This window comes from Coffea eugenioides, chromosome 8, assembly GCF_003713205.1.
Source record: "Coffea eugenioides isolate CCC68of chromosome 8, Ceug_1.0, whole genome shotgun sequence".
In the NCBI taxonomy this organism is placed as follows: Eukaryota; Viridiplantae; Streptophyta; class Magnoliopsida; order Gentianales; family Rubiaceae; genus Coffea; species Coffea eugenioides.
The window spans coordinates 28,091,500-28,104,449 of record NC_040042.1 but is presented as its reverse complement, the minus strand read 5'-3'; positions in this window follow the sequence as shown (position 1 = coordinate 28,104,449).

Here is a 12,950-nt window from a genome sequence, read left to right as displayed (position 1 = left end):
ATGAGCTTTTGATCGAGGGACTGACCCGAAAATGTTTTTGATCATGGGACTGACCCGGATAAGCTCTTGATCGTGGGACTGACCCGAAAATGCTTTTGATCGTGGGACTGACCCGGAAATGCTTTTGATCATGGGACTGACCCGAAAAAACTCTTGATCATGGGACTGACCCGAAAATGCTTTTGATCCTGGGACTGACCCGAAAATGCTTCGACCATTGGTCTGAGGGATTAAACCCGAGCCTGCCGTGATAAAATTTGTGTTGATTTTTGATTGATGATCTTTTCCTTTGCTCTTCTTTTTGACTTTTGATAAACTTTCCAAAAAAATAATTTGCTCTAGTATGATGAATTTTTGCTATTTGAGTCCAGAGTTGATTCTGTATCGCCATGCTGTTGCATTTTTTGATGAAATTTGCTTGCGACATTTTCAATCTGCCTTTGTTCACCAGAGGACTCTTTCCGACACCGATTCCAGTGCGAGGTGTGCTTACTTTCATCTGTGTATGCAATTTCCTGCAAAAGAGAGAAAAAACAAAGAAATTGCCACCATCATTTGATCCGTTTTCCTTTGAGAATCGTGTAAACATGAGTCTTTCAAGGCCTTTATCAACTTTTGCTGCGGCAGTCGATTGAGTTGGATTTTTCACCCTAAGGCTTTTCCGATTTACAAACTGATCAGGTATGTGCTTTGCCATATTGCGAAGTCTGCGTAACTGACTTTGTTGAACCTTAACCCTTTTCAAGAGATGACTGAACCCAAGTATGCTTCGAATAAACCACGGGGATTGTTATTCACCAAAATTCAAAGATAAAGAATGAAGTATGCAAGAAAATTCACATGTCATGTAAGAATAAATATGCACAAGAATGCACACATAACCATTTGTGCTTAAATTCTACAAAAATGCCATGAATGCAAGTAATTTGGAAAAATGAGCTTCCTAAGAATGTATTTGCAAAAGAATGTTTTACAAAATGACACAGTTTTGGCCAACAAATGTCATATTCAATTCTCTGGATATCTTTGTTCTGGAATTCAAAATTGACAGAAGTATGACAAAATGAGGAGAAATCGAAATCCAAATGGATCAAACCACCAGTTGTTCCTCCTTGTGCTTGCTCATGCGGAAATCCTACCTTGGCGCCCTTTCGGGTTTTTACCAAGGTTGCCCCTACTCCTTTTCTTTTGTTTTGTTTTTGTTTTTGTTTTTCTCTTTTCCTTTTCTTTTCCTCCTTTTCTTTTGAGGTGCCCTTTCGGGTTTTCACCTAAAGACGCAAATGAAAGAGCTCAACCATGATCGACTCAGGAGTATGAGTTGAAGATTTCTGGCATCAGTAAAATGCACTTCCCTTAGAAGTTTAGGCGAAGGCATTATGGACATCACTTGTCAGTTGATTAGCAAACTTTCCAATAGAAATACTGCAAGTGACGAAAGCCAGGACTTTGGGCTTTTGTAATGGGGTCAGGTGGGGTATGTCAAGAAAAGTTAAGGCTTGAAAACAATTTGCTCTTATGAGAGGTGAAATAACCTGAGATTGCATCATTTGAAATCATCTTCAATTTCGAACGAAACTGAGGGAAATTTGCCCCAGTTCGATTGAATCCTCTCTCCTTGCATTTTCATTGCATTTTCCTCACTTTTTGCATTTTTCTTCAAAGCTAAATTTGCCCCAGTGTGGGGTTCTTTCTTTTCTCTTTTCCTCTTTTTCCTTTTTCCTTTTTTTTTCAAAATGAATTTGCCCCAGTATGGGGATTTTTCCTTTTCCCTCTCTGATAATCTCGTTTCAAAATGAATTTGCCCCAGTGTGGGGTTTGCAATTCTCAGGGGCTGCCAAACGAAAATTATTGTTCTGATAGCTCAAAAGGGATGACTAGGGATGAAATGTTTTGATTGGAAAGGAAGATGGCCTGACCTTTGCCTCGTCCCTTGCATGATTTCCAAAAGAAATTTGCATAATCAAAAATAAAACTTCTTACACATGTCTGAGTTGATAGGTTGAGAGACTGTTTGTCCGTCCATCTCTTCAAGGATAAGTGCTCCACTCGGTAGCACCTTTTTGAATGACAAATGGCCTTACCAGTTTAGGCCAAATTCGTCTTTGATTTCATCTTGCATTGGCAAATCTCGCTTTAATTCTTTGTCCTTCTTCTCTAAAGGACCGGTGGCGGACCTTTTAGTTATGAACACAGGCCATACGACATTCAACTGCTTTTCATTCATCAAAATCAATCGTCGGTGACGCTGCTTTAACCAATCAGCTTAGAACTTGGCAGAGGAGGGATTTCTTGATGAAAGGCTTTCTTAACGAAAGGATTTTCAATGAAGAGCTTTCTTAATGAAGGGATTTTTCAATGAAGGATTTTTAATGAAGGGATTTTTGGCCTTCTCAAAGAAGGGATTTTTCAACGAAGGGATTTCTGACCTTCTCAAAGAAGGGATTTTTCAATGAAGGGATTTCTTAATGAAGGGATTTCTGACCTTCTCAAAGAAGGGATTTTTCAACGAATCAATGAAGGGATTTCTGACCTTCTCAAAGAAGGGATTTTTCAATGAAGGGTATTATCGGAATCCAGAACAGTGATATTCAAAGGGTCAAATAATTTCATCTTTGGCCATTTAAAAAAATTCAGGACAATAATCAAATAAACAAATTGTGCATTTAATGGAAAAACTAATCAAAGCGGAAACAAGACAAAAACTTAATTGCGAAAGATGTTTTCATGAAGCTATTCACATATGCAAGAAATGGTTTTTGTGAACTTTAGTAAATAACAACCCCTAGATTTACCGAAATTCCCTTCGAGAGGGAAGATACTCGGCCATCCAAATTGTGCAAAGCTCCTTCAGGATTTTCAAATTTCGTCGTTGGAGGTGGATGCCTCGAAGGTGTCCTGGTGTTCAGGAAAAGGATTTGTACTTATGATCGGCCCTTGTTCACCTCTTTTCCTTAGCACTATTTCTCCTGCCTCGATCATGTCTTGGACTTTGTGCTTAAGTGCCCTGCAATCGGCGGTTGAGTGGCCAGGTACTCCCGAATGATAGGCACAAATAGCATGTGGATTGTACCCAGCAGGCATGCCATGAAGGTAAGTTGGAGGGGGAATCACGCCTATTTTGTTGGCAACCTTCAATTGCTCATACAATTGGTCCAAAGGCCTGCCTAAGTTGGTGAAGGTTCGGGTACGGCTTTGATTGTAGGTTTCAGTGGGTCGGGGATAGTTGTAGATAGGTCTATTTGGTGGGGGAAATCTTTGGTGGTAAGGAGGCCGAGGACGAGCTTGTTGAAAGCTTGGTTGAGATATTTGGAAAGGGGTTGTAGGCGGGTTGGCATAATTTGGGCGAGGTCGAGGATGAGTGATATTGGTGTGGTAAACAGGATGAGGATTTGAGTAGTAGGAGTAAGGGTTTGAGTAGGTAGGGTATTGTCGAGGTCTGGATCTTGGGACAGGGTTTTGATTCCAGGTGAAGGCAGTTTCCCCCTCTTTCTTTTTAAATTGCGGGTTCTTCTCACTAGTCCCCTGTCCTTGCAAAGCATCCAACTGGGATTTGAGGGTAGAGACATTAACAATCTTCCCAGCTTTCACGAAGTCATCGTACTCCTCAAGTTTATTGACAATGGCGGCGAACGAGCATCCAGTCATGCGGAAAATTTCTTCAAAATACGGGGGATCATGTGCTTTAATGAAAGTGTGTATGATTTCGTCCTCAGTCATCGGTGGCTCGACTTTTGCAGCTATTTTCCTCCACCTCTTGGCATAAGTCTTGTGATCCTCGGAGGGTTTTCTTTTTGTTCCTTCCAACGTGGTTCGTGTCGGAGCCAGCTCGCAGTTATACTCATATTGCCTTACAAAAGCATTGGACAAGTCAATCCAGGTTTTTACTTCTTCGGACTTCAAATTTGAGTACCAGTCGAGGGCATCCCCCTCCAGACTTTCCGGGAACAACCTTAGAGGCAGGTTCTCGTCGTCTACAGGCTTTCCCAACTTGTTAACAAATAGTCGGAGGTGTGTCTTGGGATTACCCGTCCCATCATACTTGTTAAATTTAGGGGTTTTGAACCCTTCAGGCAATTTCACATTGGGAAAAAGGCAAAGCTCATCGTAATCCAGGACTCCTTGCTTGTTCAACCCCTGACTCTTCCTCATAAACTCATCGAAACGATCAAGGCGTTTGAGCAGCTTTATATCAACGGGAGCAGAAGATTCCCCCATTTCTGCCTTGGTTTGAACAATATGGTCTGGTAGGAATGGCTCAGCAACAGGGTAATAAAAGGTATGTGGCTCAGGTGGTACATTTGAAGTGATTTGGGGTGGTGGACCTCGCGTGTGAGTAAGAAAAAATGAAGGATGAGGAGGGTAAGTGTATGGCAAATTTGTGGTGGGATAGGTGAAAGTTTCTTCGGGTGCAATAGGAAATGATGGAGTAACAGTGGCATGGGCCGAAGGTAGGACAAACGGCTCTTGCTCAGGCTGTCTGGCGGGTACAGGTTCGGGTTGAACTCCGCTGCTAATTAGCTCATCATTCAACTTCCTTTGGGCGGCCATCTCAGACGCCATCTCTCCAAACTTGGTAAGCATCTCAGTCAACTGAATCCCCAAACTTGCAGTCTCGGGTTGAGCGGTAGTAGCAGACCTATCTGACTGTTCCGGTTGTGAACTCATGTTTACACGACTCCTCTGGGCTTGACTACGGGATCGCGTTATGATGGGGCTTCGACGAGAAGCTATATTTAAATATTACCTGAGAATTTTGAAAGGAATTGTCTTTAGATTCAACCCTTGCTTAGTTATTCCAATAAAAATAAAGAAAAGGAAAAGAAAAAGGCAAGAGTTAGTAACTATCCAAAAAATTCGGATGCATGTCCTATTGGGGAGCCCTTTTTATGCCAAGGGTAGGCCTAGCATGAAAATGCAGTCCTCCAGAGCAGGCACTATACAATACCTGATGGATCCGATCGACTGATCGTGTGAGGAATGATTTGAAAAATTTGGCCACTTGGAGTGAGAAGAGACATTTGCCCTAAAACATGAGGACGAAGTCGGAACGGATTGCTTGCTTTGATCTACACATAAAATGATTTGTGAAAGGGATTGCCATGTCTCGATTAATTTATTCAATGAACCCTAAAGGGGAAAAAGCGAGTCAAATGGATAAAATTGGTGATTTATTCAAAATCGACCGATTTACCTAAAAATAGGTAAGCTGGATAACATTGACGATTTATTCAAAATTGATCGAATAGATAGACTTGGTCAACTGAATTGAATGAAATTGATGATCTCTTCAAAATCAACTTGATTTCGCCCTAAAATGGGTAAATTGGCCAAAGAGATGAAATGGAGTTAATGAAATCGGCCAAATCACCTTAAAAGGGTAAATTGGTCAAATGAATTGGATGAAATGAATTTATTCAAAAATGATTAGATTGAACTAAAATTGAATGAATTGACAAAAAATGGATTGGATAAAATGGATGATTTGTTCAAAAATCGATTGAGTTCTCTACCCATTGGGTAGTTTCAAAAAATCATTACAATGCCTTAGTCTATGAGCCTCCTAAAATCAAGATTTGGCCTCCATTGATTTATCGTCTCAATAGTGAAGAATTATTTGGGTTTCTTCAAATTAATGTCCTTTACGCAAGGGATTTTTACCAATTTTGATAAAGTGGCCAAAAGGTGATTATTAGACGCTCATATTCCAAAGATCGCTCTATGAAAATGATCGGATCCTACCTTACCTTGTGCACTACCCCTTTGGATGATACAAAAAATGTAAACGTGCAAGTCTCCTTGGATTAAGTATCCGAGACATATGGTGGCTTATTCCTAAACACGGGATCCCCTAAATGGCATTCCCTTCCTAGGGTGGATGCGTGATGCCAGTTTATTAAAAGCAGTAAGATATGCAATTTGAAATGAGACATGACCTAAGGAACCCTTTATCTGCCAGGGTAGGCCTAAAATGGTATGGCATTATTAATTTATGAACGAAATATACCACAATTTTTAAACATGCAATAGCCTATCTATAAGGGTATGTCCTAAAAGAAGGTCATGCCCGACCTCTTATTTCCTAACGTTTGTGAATGCAAAGGCAAGAGACAAGGAAAGTTAGTTCAACACATAATCACATAACACGTTGAACAATTAAATGATATAAAAAGTAGGAAAAGTAAATAAGGAAAAGGGTGAGATCCCTCCCCTCGTGAATGGTGTCCCTACTAGGGCAAGGCAGACTCTACCCTAGGTGAACTATATGGATGCATGCGGTTGGGGTTCACTAATGCATCTAGACTCGATAAGCTCAGGTCCCCAAGCCTTCAGACTCGTGGCCAAGGGTCATCAATCCCAAGGCCCTTTGTCGGTGGCTCGAGCGATTCCCCAAACACCGCTACGCACACGTCGTGTTACGGCTGCATGTTTGAGTGAATCTATAAAAAACCCTCAACCTTCGACTAAAAACTAAAGGCTATCAACCCAAAGTTTAAAGCGGAAGATTGAGTGACCCATTGGATCGTGCTACGCACACGTCGTGTCACGATCACACGTCCAAGTGGGTCTCCTAATCCTAATAGGGTGGAGTGGCGTGACAAGCCACTAAAAAGAAAATAAAGAGGGATGAATAATAAAGCGTATGCGCGTATGATAGTATACGTTTTGGAGGGGAGGGATCGAGAACCAACGCGTGGCTCTAAGGGTGACACACACCCCCCCCAAAATGCAAATGCAAAGCGCGAGATAAAGCAAGTACAATCATACATCCAATCATCCAATCATACATACGTGAGTGAGGGAGTAGTTTGATATGCGCGTACGTGGCAAAAAGTCCTAGAAAGGGAAAATGCAATCCTAATATCCAAATGCTATACAAAAAAAAGGGTAGAAAAAAGGAAAAGAATGGCTAAATCAAATGCTTGGACCCACTTAGGAAGTCCCCAGTGGAGTCGCCAACTGTCGCGCCCCACTTTTTGGAAAAAATAAAATAATTTTTTTTTGTTTTTTTGAATTTTATTGATTTGGGAAAAATGAATTTTGTTGATAAAAAACAAAAATGGGTCTAAATGGGACTTTTGAAAATGCGACGATTTGACCCAAGAAAAAATAGTTCAAAAAGGGTTTTTTATATGAAAAATGGAGTCGCCACTTGGTATAGAGTTAGGGTGTACCAAGTCACCCAAAAAGTGAATTTTTAAAGGAAAAAAAGTAAAAAAACCCTTTTGAACGACTCCTAGTCCACGCAAACAAAGAAAAAGGTTCGGGAGTCACATTTGACGAAGGGGAAGGCAAGGATAAAAATCCAAGGCACCCCTTCGACCTAGCCAAGGCTAGTTGCGTGATTTAACCCTTATTTTCCTAATTTTTCCTACCCAAAGTATGTATTTGCAATTTGGACAAAGACTAATGAATGAGAAATGCAATCCTAAATTCTATGATGTCTCTCGTGAGGTTTTTGGTCCCAAACCACATGAATTGTGGCGGCCAATAAAGGGAAACCTCATAGAGGTCGATTGATGCAAATGGTGACTCAAGTGCAAGTGTGCAAGTGTATGAAAAGATTCATGTATGAAATAATGTAAAAAAACAAAGTGTTTGTGTGCGAATGTGTAAAGAAAGTGCATGTGTGAATTTGTATGAAAATCAAAGTGCTTGTGTGTGCAAATGAATGAAAATAGAATAGTACATATATAAGTGAAACTTGAATTTCATTTGTGAAGTAAAGTAAATAAATGATAAAGATGTAGTGAAAAATATGGATTGCGAAATGTAAGAAAAATGTGATAAAAAGAGTATGGAAGTGATAAAAATGAAAGTATGACCCTAGGGGAATACAACAAGTCGGGTACGGGGGTTGACTTCTAACTTTTCGACTTCGATTTTCCCTTTGATTAGAAGGCGAAACTAGCGTGCTAAGGCTATCGAGTAGCCACACTCGCTCGTTTCCCTTATCGGAAGGGGATTTTCAAGCAAATGAACCCTAACTAGCATGAGATGCAAGTCCTAAAGTGAAGGGGAAGGGGTTTGAGGAACATGCCAAATGATAAACTAAGGAAATGCATGATATGTGGTGATCATGCACTTAATGAAAAAGGAAAGAAAAAAAAGAACCTATTGGGTCTAGCATTGGACTAGCCCATTCTATGAATTCCGACCAGCGTTGGACTAGTGGAAACGATAAAAAAAGCCACAACTAGCGTTGGACTAGTGTGGTGACGTACATTCATCCATTCCATTCATCTATACTACAAAAAGCGAGTAGACATGCGATTCACTTATAAACACGTAGCACATAACACTTAGCATGCTTGACTAGATGCAAAATCCTAATAAAGCGTTTAACATATAACACATAGGCATGCAACCATTACATTTGCTAATTAAAACAAAAGGGAAAGGGAAAATGGACCAAATTACTTGCTATGCCCTATCTATTACAAGCCAAGAGGTGTACACATACCCCATAATGAATAATTTAAATAAAAGTAAAAGTAAATGAAATAAATGCAAGGAATTAAGAAAGCAAAGTAGACATGCATATTCACGTAACACGTAGGAGCACGTAAGAGAGAAGTAAAGAGGATAAAAGAAAGTTATACCTTCCCCTAATGGTAAGCAAATGAAGGAAAATGGCTTCAAAATAATAAAGGGGTCAAGGCATCAATTTAAAAGTAAAGTATAAGCAAAAACATCAAAAACCACCTAATTGCAACTTGAATGAGCTCAAAAGCAAGGAAGGGGGCCAAGTCATGACTCAAATTGCAATTATTTTAGAACCCAATTGTAAGCTACTAGAACATAGTTGGGCCTTAGTAATATGCGGAGGAACATGGGGGACTGATTTGCAATTTTTTTGAAACTTTTTACATGCCAAATTCATGCAACAAAGAAAACAACGTAAACAAGTTTCTGCAATAAACTTTCGGCAGCTTCCTCTTGTAAACTTCATGCCAGATTTTAAACAAATTAACTAACTAACACCAACTCTCAAACACCCTTGACAACTGAACATTTTTGTTAACTCAATCCCTTCATAAACAACCAACCCTTAAAATGAAATGAAAGATCAAATGATGAACCATATTGCGGCAGAAAATAGAACTTGCTGGAAATTTTTATTTCCCAAAAACGCAGGTTCCCATCTAAATGCCCAATTTTGATCTAAACTTTGTTCCCCAGACACCAAAATAGAAAACTAAGCAACCAAAATAAGAACTTCCGCATCTAAAAAGGCTAAAAACTTAACAGGATATCACGCCACATTCTGAAAGAAAAACATGCAAACATTTGATATTCAAAATCTGCTACAACTAAAGGAGAAGTCTGCTGCAGCTTCATTTACAAATGGGCTCTAGACAGCCTTAAGTATAACCATTTCATTTGTCCAAACTCTGGATTAAGCAATCAAAACAAATAAAACTCACATCCAGCAAGCAAAACATAGAAGGAAATTATATAAAACACTTATGGAACTTTTAGGCAAGATGGAAAAAGATTGCTGTAATTTTATTGATTCACTTTGAGTTGAGCGCATATGATATAGCAAGGGTGAAATATCTTGAAGACTTTGCTGGACAGCCTCAATAATAGCCTTTGGTATATAAAAATCCTCCAAACACACACTAAACCCCTCGGAATACAGATTTTCCATCAACAAGAGTGTCAAAAAATTGAAGAATCTTAACACCTCCTTAGGACCTTTTGAGAAGAAAATAGATGTAATAACATCAATAAAAGTAGACTGCAATAGATCCTTATTAAAATCAAGTTTGACCAATTCGCTACTGTGAGTCAAGTATCTTTCTCCACTACACTCACAGGAAGCAGGTAATGCAGTCTGGCCGAATTGATAAAAAATGCAGCAGAATTTCGGGCGTGAACTTTGCAGCTCAAATATTTTAGATGTTTAAACACTCAAACTCAACACCCAACCTTCCATTTCCTCTCTTCAAAACACAATTAACATGCAGCTGAAGTACAAACTCAGAAAGCAGCCATGGAAAGAAACAGTAAGAAGAAAAATGCAGCAATTTTCTTGTTCATTTTTATTTCTTGCTTAACCGAACTAATGAACTGCATGCAAAGCTTAATCATCTTGTCTTAAGTTAGTTAAACACATAACCCAGTGAAAATCAAACACTTTCCAGCAAATCTCATTCTAAAATACCCATACAACTCCCAAAACAGCTTCATCGGCTAAGCTGGAAAAGTGTTTAGCAGTCCAGAAATTTTCTAATAAGTTTTCCAGTCATGCAACCGAAATTCCTAGCCATAAAGTTCACATGCAATACTAAGTAAGGAGCTTATCTATCAGGTTGATTCAAGATTAAGCTCAAATCATCACACCCAGCAAATTAAAACCAAAATTTCCAGCTCAAGCTCTCGGCAGAAAACATAACTAGCGCACAGAAATTTTCTTCTTTTCTTAATTATAAATCTGGCCGCCTGAACTCACATGCAAAGCTATAACTAGCTTAATCCACTCGGTTTTTGTTAGCTAATCATCGATTCATGCTCAGATGATGTCAGGGAAACAAGAATTAAAATTGCAACTCCTAATCTACTCTCGGCAGAACCAGATGCTACCAAGACAGATTTCAACATCCGAACATACAAATCCCACATGCAAGTACTTAAACACCATCATCAACCTCTAGAAAGCTAATCTAAAATAGAATCTACCTCAATTGGAAGCTCAGCTCACGCACAAAAACTCGGAAATTCTTCTTCCTCTCGGTTCTCACGCACGGCTGAAATTCTGATTTGCGTGGGCTGTGGCAGATGATGGAACTGGTGGTTGTTGCGGCTGGAAACTTGATTGCAGCTGGTAGAACAGAAGTGCAGAAGGGTGAAGCTCGCTCACAGCTTCTCTCTGTCTTACTTCAACTCACGGACGGAACCAGAAAAATTTTTACCGCTCGCGGATCCTTTTCTTCCCTCTCGGATGCACGGTTGCCGCTCTCTCTCTCTCGCACTTTCTGTCGATGGTCACAAGATAAGGGAGAATGGTGTGGGATAGTTGTGGTTGCTCGGTTTGAAACTTAGCTCATGCAACAAGAAACTGCAAATTTTTCTTTCTCGGCTCACTCTGGGTCGGCACAGGATTGCAGCCTGCCAGCTCCCTCTCTTGCTCAAGCTTGCACACGGAATGGAGGAAATGGTAACTCTCGGCCTTTTCACCAGCTCACGGATGGGGCAGGGAAACGAAATGGAATTGCAGCTCGCGGCTTCTTCCTTTGGTCGATACTCACGAGGAGCAGCTCTCACTTACTTGCTCTCGGATGTTACCATGAAGATGAGGTGCCGTTGTGGTTTTATATGTGAAGTGGAATGATGTTGTCGAGTGTTGGGGTTGCTGAAATGGGAAGCTAAGTCGCGGATGAGGGAAGTGGGGTGTGAGTGGAGTGGAGTGGAGTGCAGTCGGCAATAACAATGGAAGGTGCTAGGTTGAGAAGTGGAAAATGGAACCGGCAGAAATAGAATTGTGATTTTTTGATTTTTTTTTATTTTTTTTTTTTTTTTTTTTTTTGAAACAAATAAAAAACAACAAAAATGATAATAATAAAACAATAATAATTAATGATGAAAACAACTTAATTAACATTAAATAAAAATAAACTAAAAACAACAAAAAAATGCAAATTTCCATTTTTTTTCCATTTCCCATTTTCATCGTTTTTCTCTTTTTTTTCTTCTTTTTTTTTCAAAATAACTTAACAAAAATAAACAAAATGCCAAAAGATTGAATTTAGAAGACATAAAACATATTTTGTGGGCAATTTTCTTTTTTTCTTTTTTTTTTCTTTTCTCTCCTCTTTCTTTTCACTTTCTCATTTTCATTCATTTTCCAAGAGATTCTATGCTACCAGCTTAAAAATAAAAATAAAACTAGAAACTAAAACTAAAAATCGAATAAAACTAAAATGAAAAAATTAGAAATAAACAGCAAATGAAATTACACCAAAATTTGGTGTCTACACTAACTATTGTGGACACCACACTTTTTACTAAGCAAGTGTTAAATGATCCTCTTATTGTGCAAATATATGATATTATTTTTGGTGCTACTAATGAGTATCTATGCAAGGATTTTTCCACCATTATGCAAAGTGAATTTGAAATGAGTATGATAGGAGAATTAAATTTCTTCCTTGGACTTCAAATACATCAAGCCATAGAGGGCAGTTTCATAAATCAAGTAAAATACACTAAGGAATTGCTGAAAAGATTTGGCATGGAGGATTCAAAGCAAGTTGGAACTCCAATGTGCACTTCAACAAAACTTGACAAAGATGAAGAAGGTAAACATGTGGATGAAAAGCACTATAGAGGTATGATTGGAAGCTTACTTTATTTAACCTCAAGTAGACCCGATATTATGTTTGCTGTTTGCTTGTGTGCTAGATTTCAATCTTGTCCAAAAGAATCACATTTGAATGCTGTTAAAAGGATTTTTAGGTATTTGAAAGGTACATTAGACTATGGTCTTTGGTATGCTAGATCTAGTGAGTTTGCACTATATGGATATTCGGATGCTGATTTTGGAGGTTGTCGTGTGGATAGAAAGAGTACTAGTGGAACTTGTCACTTTCTTGGTAATTGCTTAGTCTCTTGGTTTAGCAAGAAACAAAATGCAATCTCTTTGTCTACAACCGAAGCGAAATATATTGCCGCTAGTGCATGTTGTGCTCAACTTTTATGGATGAAGCATACCTTGAATGATTTTGGATTGTCATATGACTGCATGCCTATATTATGTGATAATACTAGTGCTATCAATTTGACCAAAAATCCAATTCAACATTCTAGAACAAAGCATATAGATATAAAGCACCACTTTATTCGCGATCTTGTTCAAAAAGGTGAAGTATGTGTAAATTATGTTTGTTCTAAAGATCAATTTGCTGATATTTTTACAAAAGCTTTGCCATTAGATCAGTTCATTCATC